Source organism: Bemisia tabaci, chromosome 2 (genome assembly GCF_918797505.1).
Source record: "Bemisia tabaci chromosome 2, PGI_BMITA_v3".
NCBI lineage: Eukaryota > Metazoa > Arthropoda > Insecta > Hemiptera > Aleyrodidae > Bemisia > Bemisia tabaci.
The window spans coordinates 17,979,402-17,996,465 of record NC_092794.1 but is presented as its reverse complement, the minus strand read 5'-3'; the positions used below and the strand labels follow the sequence as shown (position 1 = coordinate 17,996,465).

The window sequence follows — 17,064 nt, the reverse complement described above, 5'->3', positions numbered from 1 at the left end:
CTCCGATCGCCTTTGATCAATCGGAATTTAGAGCCCTTGTTAGACGATCAAATTCCCGAACCAATTCTGATCAAAGTAGCATCAAAGTGTCCGGAGTCATCAGTCTTCAACTCATTAATTTGCTTCATTTTTAAATGAAAACTTGACAGAGATGTTTCCTGTGGCAGGAATGATGAATGGTGGCACTCCGTTCTGACCTTACTTTGAACAAAAAAGTGCGGCCTGTCAAAATTTGATGGTAGATGGTGACCACCAATCATCAGCATGTCTACTTTGATCAGAATTGGTTCGGAATTTGAATTTTGATCGTCTATCCAGGGCTTTACAAACTGCGTCAAGTATTGTTTAGGTCATCACTCATCAGAGGTGCCACATGACAGATTGATTGATTGATAGAGGTGTTGTCAGCTAAGTTGACGGTTGTTTACTTTCGGTTTGCAAGCAATTTGCAAGCGCCAACGACGAATTTGGGCCTCTGAACAAAGCGGCTTCTCGAAAACGGCGGAGTATTGAGCTTCGGGACCCAAACTTTCACAGGGTAAATCGACCCCAAAGAATCGAATGGAAATATTTTCAGCCCCCCAAAATGGCCCCTTGGGGGGGTTTTGGGGGGGAGCCCCCCCGTTTCTCGCAATTTTCAAATGAGAAGGGTATGTTTTGACTTTGGATTCGGAATCTACGGTAAAAAATAAGAACATTTTGTTCTTTGCACTTTTTCCCTAAACCCCCATTTTTTGGAGTTATGGGGCATTTTTGGGGCAATTTTCAATTCGACGCTGTAAGCGGCCAAATCATCCAAATTTCAAAATCTAAAAATCTCCTGAGAGGAGAGGTCAATACCTTTTTATTGATGTGCCACATGACCCCTGTTGCTCCAAAATTTTGGGGGCCACGACCCCCCAAAAATTTTGGGGCTTTGGAGGGCCATGAGTCGAAAATTTCGAAAGGCAAGGGTATGTTTTGACTTCAGATTTGGATTCTACGCGAAAAGTTACGTAGAATTGATATGACGCATGGCCTGTTTGCTCCAAATTACAGAAGAACCCCATTTCCCCATAAGAAGCCGTGTATTTTTGGACAAAATAAGGGGTAAAAAAAAATTTGAGCAAACAGGCCATGCGTCATATCAATTCTACGTAACTTTTCGCGTAGAATCCAAATCTGAAGTCAAAACATACCCTTGCCTTTCGAAATTTTCGACTCATGGCCCTCCAAAGCCCCAAAATTTTTGGGGGGTCGTGGCCCCCAAAATTTTGGAGCAACAGGGGTCATGTGGCACATCAATAAAAAGGTATTGACCTCTCCTCTAAGGAGATTTTTAGATTTTGAAATTTGGATGATTTGGCCGCTTACAGCGTCGAATTGAAAATTGCCCCAAAAATGCCCCATAACTCCAAAAAATGGGGGTTTAGGGAAAAAGTGCAAAGAACAAAATGTTCTTATTTTTTACCGTAGATTCCGAATCCAAAGTCAAAACATACCCTTCTCATTTGAAAATTGCGAGAAACGGGGGGGCTCCCCCCCAAAACCCCCCCAAGGGGCCATTTTGGGGGGCTGAAAATATTTTCATTCGATTCTTTGGGGTCGATTTACCCTCTGAAAGTTTTGGTCCCGACGCTCAATTCTCCGGCGTTTTCGAGAAAAATATGGTGGACGGGTGGTCTGGATCACCCTGTATGTACTCCTTCGGTCGAGGTATCACGGAGGAGTTTCTTCCATTCCCCATGAAGCGCGATCCCCCCCATCGTGCGGATGAGGCAACCTGAACTTTTTGCCAAAGCAGCCTTTCCTTGAAATAGCGTTTTTCTGGATTAAGGGTTGGGTAGGGTGTTTCTCATTCTTTAAATATTCGAATTCGAAGAGGTACTGGTCTTAAAAGTTGATGTGTGGATAGATCAGAAGCCTTGTACAGGGAAAAAAATTCAAAACAATTTTTCAGCGGTGCTCAAACGACTTAAGTGACGCAGGTTGAAATTTGTGATTTTTAGATTTAATAACACTGTTTTCCCATGGAAAACGCCGAGCTGTGTGCCCAAAGGCCGAAAATTTCGTCAGTTTTGGTCGTATCTGCATCACAAAAGCCGCAAAACGCCCGAGAAAGGCGCGCGCAACGTGATACACTAAGAGAGTGTGTTCCATTGCGCGACGAAGATTACGCACTAAAAGACGTTTTAATAATTTAAACGATTCATTTATTCTTCTCTTCTCTTCTCTCCTTCCGTCCATCGAGATACAACATTTTTCGGACTCACTGACGCGAACGGCTCGATGCTCTCAGTGAAACGGTGCCTTTTTATCCCTGACGCCAGCTTCAGTTTTACCAGTGGACCCATTTTACCACATAGGTACAAGTCAGACTCTTTCGATTAACTACGCTGCATCTATATCATGGTTGCTTTTATTGTAAGCTTACCATATGATTTGGATTAAAATGGAAATGCAATTGGATGGAAAAATTTGAATTAAGTTTTGCTTTAAAACCATGTTGTCATGTGGGTGTTATTCTCGGGTTTTTTTTTTTTTTTTTTTTTTTTTTTTTTTTTTTATACCTTAGAGGTAATCCACACTTCTTGTTTACGCATCGAGCCGGTCGCGTCAGTGAGTCCGACAAATGTTGTATCTCTGTCAATGGACGGAAGGAGAGAAGAGAAGAACAGATGAATCGTTTAAATTATTAATCCTGCACCCCGTATCTCGGCTCCCATTGCATAGATTTTTGTAAAACTTTCGAATTTTCAGTCCTATTTTCGAAATATGTAAATCGTAGATAACGGATGTGGCCTAAAATGCTATCTCGGCTCCTATTGCATCGGTTTTAGTAAAACTAGGTATCAGGGCGTATTTTTCGACGAAAAACTCGAATTCTCTGTCACTTTTTCAAATATCTAAATCCAAGATGGCGGATGTGACCTAAAATGCTATCGACTTCTACTGCATCCATTTTCGTTAAGATAGGTACGAGGGGATATTTTTCGACCAGCAACTCGAATTTTCAGTCCAATTTTCGAAATTTTCAAATCCAAGATTGTGGATGAGGCCCAAATTGTTGTTCTACCTTCTGATTTTGATAAATTTATTTTTGTTTAATTTGGTCCCTTTGTCTCAAGTAGCCTATGATTTGTGCTTAAACTCTCTCATTGAGTCGGATTAATATTCACTTTATTCGCTCAAGGTGCTTTCGATAGAATTATTTCAAAGTATAGTATATTGTAAATATAGCATATATGTAGTATAATTAGTATGTTGTAATGGTAAAAACTGTCAAGGGACAGCCATTGATTTTTCACGGAACTCGCATGCTTTGTAACAGGGGCCAAGTCTGAAAGGCGTAAACAATTGTAGTTGTAGCATTGTCTGATCAGTAGAAAGTGATTTGTAATAGCACGGATCTGATTGCCACACTGAAAAAAAGTTCTGTTGTCACAATATTTCGCAACCAGATTTTCCGGTTGATTTAACCAGAATTACAGTTGACTCAACCAGAATTTGGTAGAGTCAACCAGACGTCTGGTTGAGTCAACTGTAATTCTGGTTGAATCAACCGGAAAATCTGGTTGCGAAATACAACCAGAAATTCTGGTTTGTGACAACAGAACTTTTTTTCAGTGCACTGACACTTTTGAACCATCCCTTCCTCCCTTAATTTATTCTTACCAAGTCTGCTTTTTGTTTACAGGAAATACTTAGCAAGAACCTAAAGTAAATCGTCCAAACTACAAACTGAAGGGAAATACTTAGCAAGAATTAAGAAAGTAAATCGTCCAAACTACAAACAGAAGGTAAGCACAAGTTTTAACCAATTCTGTCGAAAATAGGAAAATAATATTAAATTAAATGCTAATAAACGATAAAAAGCTGGCATACATTATCTTTTTGCACCCGACTCCCCCCCCTCCCACTAAATGAGGCTGAAGAGAGGTGAGAGAGAGATATTCAGTAGTAAATGCGAGTTTCAAGTGCTGGTTGGCTAGTTTGCGTTCTAGAGTCTTTGAATATTTTCTACAGCTCTTTAGTGTATTTGGCGGTAAAAGAGGCTTGATTTGGCTATTAAATATTAAATCATAGAGGTGGGGGGGGGGGGGGGGTGCGAAAGAATAATGTACGCCAGCGTCTTATCGTTTATTAGCATTTAATTTATTTTAATTTTCCTATTTTCGACAGAAATAAAAGTAATTTTGCACTAATGATAGATCATTCTTTAGGTGGAAGGAGCTTTTGACCTTTCTGTATCCGTTATCAGCTGAAGTGGGCACGAGGGGAAAAGGTAGGAAGGGGGGTGGCACGCGAATATACACTCCGCGCGCTTCGAAAATAGCGCGCCACGCCAACTTTCAACGGTCATAACTTTTGAACCGTTTGTTTCCCCAAGTTGAACCATAGCTCGTTTTAAAGCTTGAATCAAGGGCTTTCATTAAAATTGGTTTTTGTAATGATTCCTTTTGAAATTATGCTTTTTAAAGGAAAATTCGAAAAACTGAATGTTTTGGGCTTGAAAAATCAAACAATGATTTTTGCACACTGAAAAATTACCAAAAACAGATTTTAATATGCACCAAATGAAAGGTCTTGTTGAGAGCTTTCGTTTGAGCCCAAGATCAAGTTGATGCTTTGTTTTGTTCTATTCAAGAGTGGATATTTAGGCTGCTTATCGTTATATTTGTATGACACTTGGTATCCGGGGGTATTTCGGTACGAGAAAATCGAAACTTTCATTGGATTTTGGAAATTTCAAAAAACCTTATAATGGCGGCGAAAAAATGACGGGAAATCCATATCACGACTTTTTAACGATGTACTAAATACTTTAAAAATGGCGGCGAAAAAATCGGTGTTATGGCCGGTTCGTTAAAAGATCGCTATAAGATTCGTTCTTCTCATGCCGAAATATACCCCCCGAATCCCAAGGGTAACGCTTCATCCTGTCCACAGTTCATGGACACCACGAACAAAAATCTTAAATTAGTGTGTTAAATGGAGCTGTTGCATGTGTGAGGGATTTGCGATTTGACTATTGTTTCTTATGTAAAAGTTCGCGAGAAACACGATGGTGCCACTGGTTTTCTCTGAAATCAACTCCCAAGCTCAAAAAAAGCTCTCAAAGTGGGGCCAAAATGGAGGGGATATCCTGCCCTACCCTGAGAGTCCACCTCTACATCAAAACAAACTCTCCATGCAAAGATAGGGAGCAAATACATTGACAGGGCTGCCACTTCATTTGGGGACTCCAAAACTGAAAACACGGCATCACTGCCAATGTATTTGCTCCCTATCTTTGCATGGAGAGTTTGTTTTGATGTAGAGGTGGACTCTCAGGGTAGGGCGGGATATCCCCTCCATTTTGGCCTCAACTTGAGAGCTTTTTTTTAAGCTTGGGAGTTGATTTCAGAGAAAACCAGTGACAGCATCGTGTTTCTCGCGAATTTTTACATAAGAAACAATAGTCAAATCGCAAATCCCTCACACATGCAACATCTCCATTAGGAATACTTTCAAAAGCACATGCCACAATGACACGCTGAATGGGGTTGTTGCATGCAGCTGGGATTTCAGATTTGACCACTGTTTCAAGCAAAACTTCTCGCGAAAAAACCGTTTTTCTCATTAGCAAGTACCGAAATCGAGTCGAAAGCTTCGTAGAAGCTCGATAAAAAGTCGCCAAATCGCAGTGAGAAATCGCGATTTCCATTGGCTGTGACGTCAGTTGGTATCCAAGGCCTAATAACCTATCAACTTTGTCCTAAGGTGGAAAAATTGCCTCCTGGGACGCAGATTTTCAGGATTGCAAAAACTCCAATTAGATTGTTCCGCGTGTGTTTTCTTTTTTTTAACCAAATCTTAGAGATGTCTTTGAAAGGGAAGTCAAACGAATCAATAACAGTTAAAGTTTAGAGGTGAAGTTCAAATACTGATCATCGGTATGGCAAGTCTTGGTTCCTCATTTTTTAGTGGGTTAAAAATAGGTAAGGTATAAATGCCTGGGCATGAAAGTTTGACTAGATTTTCGAGCGAATTTATCCATTTAAGTATATTCAGTATGCTGTATTTCTTGCGTAAAACGGACCAATTAAACTTGTTTGCTTCAAGGCATGCAGGTTTTTGAAATTGTAAGGAACACTTTTGCAAAGAACATCAATGCAACAATAAACAGGGATTGACTAATTTTATAAGTTCTGTTTTTGGCGGACTTCTCTTACTTCATGGTGAGTTTACCTCACGGCTCAAATCCATGGATTTAAGACTATGTTTTTTCCCCACAGCTGTTTTATTTCTATTTCCACTTGTATTTCATTTCTCAGTGAAAGATTAAACGCTACAAGGGTTCCCTGAGGTTTTTAACTGCCAAAAAACCCTCCTGGTCTCCGCCACCTGTCTATTACATTTTTTATTTTTTTTTTATTTTCCAGACTAAGTACACCTCTGAAGGGCTTAATGGATGCCAAAAAATCAAAAAAAGGAAAAAGAAGCTCAGTCGTCTCAGGTAAATTTTCCGACCTTCAATACGTAATGCCAGTTGAATTTTATGGTTTGTCGTAGCTATAGAATTTTGAGTTGCAGTGGAATTGCCAATTTCTCGGTTAGATTAGCCCTATACACTATTTTTGTCAACAATCCGAAAGAAGTGTCTGAATTTTTCAGGAGAAAATTTCCTTTGCGTTTTAAGAAGCATGCAAGGAAATTATGGTAATTTGATTCCTTTCATCCCGTCTCTCACATTTGCTCCTCATACAGGGTGATCTAAGTTTAAACCGCCAGACTGCAGGAGCGTATTCTACCGGACAACTTTTTCCACGACGACTTTTACTTTATCGCTCTCCTTCCGGGTAGAGAGGAATTACTGTCATCGGGGGGGGGGGGGGGGGGGGTTAATCTGATTTCATCATTTCTATGAATGCATCTAAAGGTGCCTGGAGTAAGAAAAACCGAAGGAGGGGTATCGTTAAGGGCCTTTTTTGGGCCCACCCTTAAGTAAATTCCTCAACTCTGCGATTTTTTGGTCATTCAAGGACTAGGTATATTTTATGGAATGCATCATGGTTTGATGCCGGTCTATTTCGGGGTCTACCATTCGCCTACACATGGGTCTGAAGGCCAATTTTTGCGAAAAATGCAGAATTTTTGGCATCCGACGCGCTATTTCGTGACGATTCCTTTGGAGGAACAAAAAGTCCCTCAAATATGTTCATTAGGGTTTTAAAAGAGCCACTTTCGCCAATTTTCCTCTATGTCAATAGTCTCATAGCTAGTCGATGTCTCATAGTTATAAAATTTTTTTTAGAATGTTCCTGTTTTTCATCAATATTTAAAATGGCCTAAAAAAGGTGACTCATCTTACCCCAGAATTGAACTTTTTTGGCAGAAAATGGCCGCGGATGGTCCAAACCTTCCTCCAAGACCTTGTTTTTTTCAAGGCCCACCCAAAAAAGCCGGTGTTGCCATATTTTATTGCCTGAATTTACGGAAAATCTAGTATTTCAGAATTGGAAGGCTGTTTCGGAGATTATTTCCAATTTTAAATTGGCCTGGCGGCCATTTTGTCACCGATTTCGACTGCCAGACCAATTCATTTGCGTTATGGGCATAAAATTCTACATGGTGGTAAAATTTCATGCATAGATTGCTCCAGTTAAATTATGTCAAATTTTTTTTTGAAATTTGAAGTCTTATGGCCATTGAACATCACCAATATGACCTGCCAGACCGACTGATCTTCAATCATCAATAAAATAGACATCGAAAAAAAATGGTGGCATTTTTAGATCTTTCCGGTTGAAACTTGTCCCTTTTGCAAATTTCTAATATCCTTACTACTTGCCTCTCCAAGAAGAGAAATGCAGTAATTTAATTTCGCTCCAATTAATGAATTATAGACTAGCTTCCTACTCTCCTTCCCTATAAAATCCTTAACCCTCCATAGCATGCTAATCTTAGCTCTATACTCCTTGGCCACCTTCCCTATATGTTCTTTCATTTTCAGGTCTTCTGATATCCATACCCCTAAATATTTCATCACCCTAACTCTTTCTAATTCGAAGTTCTCTATCATTATCCTACCCGCCCATGTACCAGGCCCTACTTCAAATACCATATATTTAGTTTTCTGTACATTCAGAATCAACCAATTTTTCTTTAACCACATCCCTAGTCTCCTTAGATCTCTACTAATTACCTCAGCCACTTTCCCTACATCTCCTTCACTACTAAAGACTAACGTATCATCCGCAAAAAGGCTCAATTCACACTCCTTCATCACCTCCTTCAGATCATTTATATAAATTAAGAATAAAAGAGGCCCTAATCTACTCCCTTGGGGTACACCCAGTTCTACACACAATTCGTCTGATAGCTTTTCACCCCACACCACTTTCTGTCTCCTATCCTGTAGATAGTTTATAAACCATTTTAAAACTCCATCTACTATCCCTATTTTTTTTAACTTCATTATCAGCATTGGCCTGTTTACAGTTTCAAAAGCCCTTTTTAAATCTAGGAAAACTGCAACAGTAGTTTTTCCTTTCTTTTTCCTCTCCCTCCTTTAAAGCAGCCTCAGTCCTGATAGCCTGCTGAATGGGTTCCATAATGAGCAGAGATAAAAAATTGCGTGCAATTTCATATAAGGTAAAATTTCATGAAAGTATAACTTCTGCAATAGGCTCAGTAGACCGTGAAATGCGTAGAATCAGAAAATCTCAACATTTAACAAAATAAGAGTCAAACTCTTAATTTTATTATAAGATAATTTTATGGGTGGTGTACATTCCTCCTAAGAAACCTGTGTACTTTCATATCATGTTAGATTTCATTTTACATCCCTGATAAGTGATGACAAAAAATCTCTGAAAAGAAGGAATGAATGCTGAGGATGGTCGCTCAAGACTCATTCTTCTGGCTGCTACTTTTTCTCTCCTAGAATGCATTGATAAACGGCGACATTGCAGCTTTTGTCTTAACGGGAGAAAACTTCCTTCATTCGACTATCAGGAATTAATATTAACTTGATAAAAATATTTAAATGTAAATTTTAATTAAGTACGTGGTTGCTTCAAGTCCGCTTATTAAAGTGTGGATCTTGTCCGCGATCCATAAATTCAAAACACGCGCGCAATATGCGCCGCCATCTTAGTTGTTTACATGAAAACGTTGAGGTGCTCGATCCCCGAACATGCACCGCCGCGGTGGAGATTCGGGGTAAATCGCCGAATTCCAACGGTTGACCGTCCAAGTCGCCAGTCGGAAAGATTCCTTCGGGCGACCTCTTGGACTAAAATGTCTGATATCATTTGAGGTTAAGATTTTTTAGGTGCACGTGCGCCCTTGAACTACAACAAGCGAAGTGGTAAATAATTCTGCTGGTAGTTCCCTTTGATTAGTCTCTGACGCATCCAGCTTGCCTTTGAAGCAAGTTTAGTTGCCTGAGTCACTAATGTGAGGAAACATCATTGGGTGTGTTTCTTACGAGAAGGTGCTGTCTTGAAAAACCCCCCAAAAGTATTTAAATTAAATAGGTTTCCGTTAATTCTCTAGGTGATAACCCATCTGATTTTCTTCCAACAGTATGTTATTCGAAAAACAAGGAATGCAAGCATCTGATATGCTTTGCGTGAAGTATCATAAACCCCTGTCATTTTTAAATGGCAATGGATTATCAATTATGAAATAAATTGTTGATGAATTGTCACGAAATTTTGCAATTATATGAGAGAATCTATGCTGCGATCGGGAGTGGCAAGGATTTTGGATTCGTTGAGTTTTTGGGGAGATATCGTAATGGGAATGCTGCAAAACCACGTATGAGACCGAAACCAGGTAAATGCATGTAAATATAGAGTCTGGTTACCCATCTCGGATCTTATAGGCTTGACGGGGTAGCTTACGCTCCTTAAAATGTAGACTAAAAATCAGCCTGAGAAGGGAACTACACACAAATATTAATTTTTAAAATTTATGGTACCTGATCCAGCTTGTTTCAACTATGAAAGGAGGTACCACAGGGCTCATATGAGCAGTTAGAAACTTTTTTTTGAAAAGCGAGGATCCCTACTCAAGCACCCTTTCGTCTTTCAATATTTTCTCATCAAGTATGTTTTTAAATGCAGGTAGAAAAAACAAGGCAGCCCCAATCACTACTAGAGACTTCCCAAACATCCGCTCATTCCCACGAGTACCTCTCCAACCTCTCCATGAAGTATTCAGAGAACAAGCAAGATTTTACTATTCTCTAATAGCTACCTACGAAGTTGCTTTGAAACTATCTGAAGAAGCGATAGCAACCGCTAAAGCAAGGGGTGATGAATACACGATGAAAGCGGATGAAGCAGAACAGTAAGTAGGAGCATTTACTTTTTCCTTCATTTATTCAGGATGCAACAAGCATGACTCTTGCGTTTGCCGAAACCCTTTCATCAAGGAGATCGGGAGAGCCTGTACCGCGTTCATTTCCAAAAGGGATTACTACAGAATTTTACGCATTTTAATAATTTAAACGATTCATTTGTTCTTCTCTTATCTTCTCTCCTTCCGTCCATTGACCGAGATACAACATTTTTCGGACTCACTGACGCGAACGGCTCGATGCTCTCAGTGAAACGGTGCCTTTTTATCCCTGACGCCAGCTTCAGTTTTACCAGTGGACCCATTTTACCACATAGGTACAAGTCAGACTCTTTCGATTAACTACGCTGCATCTAAATCAGGATGGAAAAATTTGAATTAAGTTTTGCTATAAAACCATGTTAGGGTGTGGGTGTTATTCTCGGTTTTTTTTTTTTTTTGACCTTAGAGGTAATCCACACTTCTTGTTTACGCATCGAGCCGGTCGCGTCAGTGAGTCCGACAAAATGTTGTATCTCTGTCAATGAACGGAAGGAGAGAAGAGATGTACAGATGAATCTTTTACTTAAATTATTAATCCTGCACCCCGTATCTCGGCTCCCATTGCATAGATTTTTGTAAAACTTTCGAATTTTCAGTCCTATTTTCGAAATATGTAAATCGTAGATAACGGATGTGGCCTAAAATGCTATCTCGGCTCCTATTACATCGGTTTTAGTAAAACTAGGTATCAGGGCGTATTTTTCGACGAAAAACTCGAATTCTCTGTCACTTTTTCAAATATCTAAATCCAAGATGGCGGATGTGACCTAAAATGCTATCGACTTCTACTGCATCCATTTTCGTTAAGATAGGTACGAGGGGATATTTTTCGACCAGCAACTCGAATTTTCAGTCCAATTTTCGAAATTTTCAAATCCAAGATTGTGGATGAGGCCCAAATTGTTGTTCTACCTTCTGATTTTGATAAATTTATTTTTGTTTAATTTGGTCCCTTTGTCTCAAGTAGCCTATGATTTGTGCTTAAACTCTCTCATTGAGTCGGATTAATATTCACTTTATTCGCTCAAGGTGCTTTCGATAGAATTATTTCAAACTACAGTATATAGTAAATATAGCATATATGTAGTATAATTAGTATGTTGTAATGGTAAAAACGGTCAAGGGACAGCCATTGATTTTTCACGGAACTCGCATGCTTTGTAACAGGGGCCAAGTCTGAAAGGCGTAAACAATTGTAGTTATAGCATTGTCTGATCAGTAGAAAGTGATTTGTAATAGCACGGATCTGATTGCCACTGACACTTTTGAACCATCCCTTCCTCCCTTGATATATTCTTACCAAGTCTGCATTTTGTTTACAGGAAATACTTAGCAAGAACTACAAAGGAAATCGTCCAAACTACAAACTGAAGGGAAATACTTAGCAAGAATTAAGAAAGTAAATCGTCCAAACTACAAACATAAGGTAAGCACAAGTTTTAACCAATTTATTTTAATTTTTTGGCGTACGACATGGCTAACAAGGGGAACTTACGGACCTGCCGCCTCCGATTGAGCTGAATTTTTTTTTACAGACTCTATGGACCAATTCTAGAGGTCAATTTGAGCCGTTTTCCCGAATGCGCAATAGGAAGGGCGTAAAAAATTCCCAAAAGTTGCGTTTTCGGCGTGTGATTTGGTCATGCGGCACGTGGCAACACTGAAGCAGCCTCTTGTGCCGCTTTATCGGCCTGAAGGTTTCAGCGGAGTTCGGACTCCTACTGCACGGGTGCTGGTTCCATAACAGTACGGTCCCGGGTTCGATTCCCGAGTGAATTGGTTACTTTTCATTTTCTGCATGATCACGTAACATTTTATTTTTAATTCTTCATCCGCATTTATAAATCAAGCAGTTCCGATCACTATCCCCCCCCTTATTTTACGTACATTTTCCCCCAATATTTATTCACTTTGACCACCAATAACCGTATGAAACTTCATTGACATAAATTAATGAATTAAAAAGCAAAAGGAAACCTTATTCGTTACTACATTATCTCCCAATGTTTTCCTAGAAAAATATGTAATGTGTAAATAAATCAAAGAGCGACCCCAAACCCATGTGCATGCAAGGGCCGTCAAGGAACATATTATTTTGGCCCTTTGCTTTTTAATTCATTAATTTATGTCAATGAAGTTTCATACGGTTATTGGTGATCAAAGTGAATAAATATCGGGGGGAAATGCACGTAAAATAAGGGGGGGTAGTGATCGGAACTGCTTGATTTATAAATGCGGATGAAGTAGTACGAGCAGGGATCGCGTCTGCAAAGGTTGTCACCACAACTGTCGCTGGTTTAGTGGAATCATCGTTTTTGGCATCTGAACTTTCAGTATGGAGCAATGTATTATGAGTTTTAAGGCACACGCGACAAGTCCATGTAGAATTGCACTGGTCGACGGGATGCGAACGCAGACAATTTTTGCAGAGTCTGTGCTGCTGCGCTATTGAAGAGCGCTCTCGGACCGATTTTTGTAAAAACGCCTCACATTTGAAAACTGGATGAAGTTCTTTACAAAGTGGGCATGGATCGGTCCAATTGTTTGATTTAGACGAGTTGTTTGGTTTTTTCCAACTACTCTTTTTATTAGATTTTTTCTGATTTCGTTCATTCGAGTCAGAATTTTCTCTAGTTCCTACTAGAGCTCGAGCATTTTTCTGTTGAGCCTTGGGTTTCGGATTTGAGGAAGAAAGTTCTTCAACCAAAAGAGTTTCCTTTTCAAGAAAATTAATAAGTTCATCAACTTTAGGAAACTTGGCATCCTTGCCTCGATAATCTTCATAGTGATTCATTTTGCGTAATAACGCCGCAACGAGGAGATGAGGATTTTCTTCTTTGTACCCTAGACCTTCAAGCGCTTGAGTATGCTCGCGGCATTGCGTAAGAAAGGTTGGAATATGCTCTGTTTTGGAAATTTCGGGCAAATCCAAAAGTCCATGTAAGTGATGGACAACGTGACGTCTCTCGCACTGCTACCTTTTACATAAGAGTTCCTAAGCAACATCGTAATTTTGTTCTGTGATGTTAAGTCCTTTTACAAGATCAAGGGCTTCACCGCGAAGTGAGCTTAAGAGGTACTGGAATTTTTGTACTGATGATAATTCCGGCAGAGAGTGCACAGTGACGTTAAAAACGTTAAAGAATGAGCTCCAGGTCTCAATTTTTCCTGAGAATTGAGGCAACTCCATTTTTGGAAGTCGCACTGACGCTGCTGATTTTTGAGATGAGAAACGAGTTGAATTTGAGTTTTCATTATGCGAGCTTTTTAGAGAGTTGAACTTGGCTTTCACTTCGTAAAAGAGCTCCTCAAATTGTTCCATCTCAGATTTTAAGTCAGTTCTCTTCTGCTCCGAAATGTGAGAAGAGAGGCGGACGAGCTCGGAAAAATTTTCCTCGTGTTCCTTCCACAGACTTTCAAGATGCTCACAGCGAGCAAGAAAAATTTCGCGTTTTTCCGGCAAATTTTCTGATAGCGCATTTGTGTCTTGTACACGTTTGAAAAGCAATGAGTTCCTAATGAGAATCTCGTTTACTCTAGAGAGTTGCTCTTCCTGCACTTTTGCCTTTCTTGGAGCCTGTTGTAATGTTGGATGCGCTTAAAAATGGTGATCAAGCATCCATTCACTAATATGGGTTCTTGAGAAAATGTTTAAAGAATTTCGGCACCAGTCAATCTTTTTGAGTCAGGATTGACAAACTGACTAAGGAATGTTCGTTAAAAGATAAAACGAGAGTTCAGATGAAATAACTTGTATTGACGTGGTGAAGGCACATATCACAGATTTCACAAATTAAATGTCACTAAATTATACAGCGTTAAAATTGAAATAAAGAGTTGTACTATTGATGGAATAAAACCGATGAGAGAGATTTACACGGGTCGTGGGTCATAAGGATGTTAAAAGACCTGAGAGAGAGACGTGGGTCGTGGGTCGTAAGATGGTAAAAAGACCTCGATTTTTAGGCAACCCACGCTTATATAGTCTTGCTGACGTCACGGGTGGTGAGACAACAAGGCTACGCGTGATTGGTTGGCTATAATCTATGTAGGTATCAGTTGCAAGTCTAGTAATTAATTTTATGTGACATTATTAAAGATTGTAGAGGGATAAAGTGAAAAAGTTGAAAATGAGGACTGGATTGACTGAAACTTGAGTTAAAAATGGGAATCGAAAAATGTAAGGGAAAAATATGCTGAGGTGTTGACATCCCCCTGGGGAGAGAAAATTGCGACCTCGCAATTCAAAAATAAAAAAAAAAAAAAAAAAAAAATAAGAAAAATCGAGCCAGAAGGGCGGAAATGGGATGCCAAAATAAAAAAAGAAGAATGAAGATTAGTAAAAAAATTATGTAAAAATATGGGGGAAAGAGAGAGAGGGAGAAGAATACCTTGCAACGGATAACTACACAAATTATAGACTTAATCGGAGTATGTACAAGTATTGGTAAAAATGTGACAGTAAAAATGGGAAATACATAGAGATTTGACATATGTGTACAAGGTGTGCGAAAGGAATGTGGAATGACTGTAAACAGTAGTTAAAATTATGAGCGGTGAGGTACGAGAGTTGATAAAGGCGTATGAGATTGAGTAATGATTACAGAGCGGCATGAATGACGGTGTGAAAGACCGCGGTTGTTTCATCTGACACTAAAAATAGAATAAAACACAACAATAAACGAGTGAATGCTGCTCGAGCAATTAAAGAAATTGATAAGAAGATTGAATCAGATTATCAATAAAGTATAGAAAAAAATATCGAACAAATATCCTGGAGGATAAAAATATCTTGAGTAGGATCTCAAAGATAATCGGTGATACAAGGTAAGTATCTAAAAAAAGATTAATGATAAGATAAGATAATATGAATTAAACTGGAGTTTCAGAAGAGAGTACATTTGCAATAAAATTATGCTTTTTGATTTCAGGTGAGTGATTGATATGACTTATCAAGCAATCTGTGGCGGTAAGTAACTATGCAAAAAAGGAATGAAGTATCAAAACAGAAACTACATCAATTTTTTGAAAATTAAACAAATTGTAAGAAAAGAAAACGAAAATTGTACATGAAAATAAATGGAAATTCGCGTTCAAATGTAAAGAAAAGCTTGTTTTGTTTACAATGAAATTTTGACAAAATAAAAGAGAAAAGAGAAGTACTCCTTACCTTATTGGTTTAATAAATAAGAAAATTACACAGGTAAGTGCGGTAGGGGCCGTTTAGAAATGTTGATTGATCTTAGCTCATGATTAACCTGATTTTTGTGTTTCTTTAGACCAGTGCACCAGTTATACAGGAAATAGGCGAAAATGCCCTTGATGATGAGAAAAATTAACAAATTTTGAACAAGATCCTGTGAGAATGTGAAGATGGTGTACGAGTTGTAAGAGTCTTGTAACTGAGAGGTGATGTCGTTAGACGCGATACCCATTTTAATGAGATTTGAGTGCGAACTTCAAGAATGATGGAAAAAAAAGACAAAATCGGAACACAGAAACGAGCTGGTCAAGAGACGGGAACTGAGTGGGGTGAAATTGAGCAAAGATCAATAAACTAACAGAGCGGAAATACAGAAAAAAAAATTAAATAGTTACGGAAATTAACATCATTAAAATTATCACAAATATAAAATCTCTGACAAATCAAGAAAACTCATGGAAGGTGGTATGAGTCATACCGAATGCGAGTTACCATGTACGCAGTGTGTTCCTTTGTTCCCTGTTTCCAACCGACGTTGCCTGCCTTCGTGGAATCTTACGATTCTGTGGGTCTCTGACGGACGAACCCTCCCGGCTTTACCTCGGCTTTGTTTTGGGCCAGTAGGGCGACTTCAATGTCCGGGTTCGGCCGTCCGCCAGAGATCCACCGAAGACAGGGGCTTCGGGCGGATGCAGGGGACAAACTTGCACAACAACGCATGGCAAAGCAATAAGGGGGTGGGGGAAATTCGACGCTGATGGCAATCTCTAGATCGAGTGTTTACGTTCCAATTTACCTATGGGTGGAAGGATCTTTTATGGGTAAGGTTTCAGGCGAGATACGTGTATGGTTTCCTTAGAAAGCCTGTTGCGAATAGGAAGTTCTATCACATAATTCAAATCGGATAACCTTTCAATCACTTTGAATGGACCTTTATAGAGTGGGTCCAGTTTTGAACCTTTGGGAGTTAAGGTCACTAAGACTAGGTCATTTGGTTGAAAAGATATATCCCTTCGCCCTTGATCATAGTTCTGCTTGTATTTTGCTTGGGCCTTCTTAATGACGTCAGGGAGCGATCGTCAAATTTCTATTAAATTGGTTATGTTTTGCAAGAGATTTTTGTCTTCTCCTGAGGGGAGAGACGCTGACAGGGAAGTATCCGGGTCGTATCCGTGTAAGAGATAAAAGGGCGAGTAGTTGGTGGCTGAATGGACGGATGAATTGTAAGCAAAAGTTATAAAGGGTAGAAAAGCGGACCAATTGTTGCGTTTTTCGTTTACGTAATGCTTCAAGGTGGTAACTATTACTGCATTGTTGCGTTCTACGAGACCTTGGGACTGAGGGTGGTACGCTGTCGAAAATTTTTGGTCAATATTTAGGCTTTTGCATAATTGTGCTACCAATTCATTTTCAAAATGGGTGCCACGATCTGAGGAGATTTTTTTGGGGAAACCATAATTGGGTATAACCTTCTTTAATAGGAACTCGGC

At 39.3% G+C, this 17,064-nt stretch overlaps 2 protein-coding genes across 4 annotated transcripts in view; one reads left to right on the top strand and one right to left on the bottom strand.

Annotated features, from left to right (window-relative positions):
• The window catches only part of LOC109030465 (uncharacterized), a 33,682-nt gene that overhangs the window by 1,133 nt on the left and 15,485 nt on the right, over positions 1-17,064 (top strand). The window contains exons 2-5 of one of the 3 annotated variants that reach the window (XM_072296811.1): positions 3,677-3,779; positions 6,405-6,478; positions 10,095-10,320; positions 11,694-11,797. The gene's annotated coding sequence lies outside the window, so the exon portion shown is untranslated. The remainder of the gene's footprint in view (positions 1-3,676; positions 3,780-6,404; positions 6,479-10,094; positions 10,321-11,693; positions 11,798-17,064) is intronic. The other 2 variants (XM_072296812.1, XM_072296813.1) reach the window with 2 other exon arrangements.
• The window catches only part of LOC109030459 (UDP-glycosyltransferase UGT4), a 72,522-nt gene that overhangs the window by 50,541 nt on the left and 4,917 nt on the right, over positions 1-17,064 (bottom strand). The gene's annotated exons all lie outside the window — the stretch shown is intronic.